This window comes from Meleagris gallopavo, chromosome 20 (assembly GCF_000146605.3).
Source record: "Meleagris gallopavo isolate NT-WF06-2002-E0010 breed Aviagen turkey brand Nicholas breeding stock chromosome 20, Turkey_5.1, whole genome shotgun sequence".
NCBI lineage: Eukaryota > Metazoa > Chordata > Aves > Galliformes > Phasianidae > Meleagris > Meleagris gallopavo.
Genome location: NC_015030.2, coordinates 9,875,359 through 9,876,557, shown reverse-complemented (window position 1 = coordinate 9,876,557; position 1,199 = coordinate 9,875,359).

Here is a 1,199-nt window from a genome sequence, read left to right as displayed (position 1 = left end):
ATGGCCCCACGGAGCTGGGAGCCCCCGATCACGGCCCGGGGAAGGCGGGCGCCTCGCGGAGCAGCGCAAAGCAGCGCGACCCCTCGCAGCCCTCCCGCGCCGCCGGGGCTAAAAATACTCCCCGCAGGTAGCAACGGCGTGCGATTGGCTGCCTGCCCGCCGCGCCGCCTCCCCATTGGTCACTCGGTATCGAGGAGGACGACGTCAAACGCCCGTTTGAGGGGAAAATGTCCCGGGGGGGCGCGGGGCGCTGCCCTCGGAGCGGCGGGGCGGGGCGGGGGGTGCGACGAGTCTCGGTGCGTTCTGCTGTTTGTCTGATAATAAAGCATTTCGGCACCGGCTTTTCACGGGACCCAGGTTTGGAAACGTCGGAAGGAATGGCAGCCCCGGGGCCTCTGTGAAACGCGGCTTCGTTCGGGTGCATCAGCGGGCGCTGCCCCTCCCGGGAATGGCGGCATTGCAAGCAACGTGAAAATCCCAATTCGGGCCACTGCTTCCTATTATTTTTATTATTATTATTCAATATATAATCCCACTGTAAAGGCTTGCGTGTGCTGTCAGAGCGCTGTGACTGCAGGCGGCGTCACCTGGAGCTGCCAGGACCTGCGGGGCTGGGGATGTGGGCATTGCCACCGCGCTGGGACGGGAAAGGCAAAGACCGCATTTTAAAATGAGAACGTAGCAATCTAGTGGGGACAGCAAAGGTTGGACAAATGGGCGGATAACATCTGCTGGTGCAGCCAGCAGTTCACCTGTGTGCTCGGCTTTCCCTTTGCAGAGGGAGCGCCGTGCCGCCTCATAGGGCCGTGTCTGCAGGTCAGGTTCGGGAAGCGACCTTAAAACCGAGTAACAGCGCTGCTGAAAATGAATGGCTGTAAAAGCCGAGGCTTCCTGCTGAATGGCCTTAATGTGAGCATTAGGAGCTGAGTTAAACATACAGAGCTAATTCTTGTATAATCAAGACTGCTGTGAGACGCTGTAAAGCTGGAGATGTGCTTTCCTGTGGCTCGTGTGAAGGATGCTTCTAATGCGGCCGGTGCTCAAATCGCATCCTGTCGGGGAGACCCGATGCCGGAGATGAGTGATTGCCCTGTGAATAAGGCTGCAGGCCGCCAGGAATCAGGCCCACTTCTGGGGCTCCAAAGAAACTTTCGGTTTATCCCTTTTTGTCCGAAAAACAAATTCTGAGTTTTAAACTT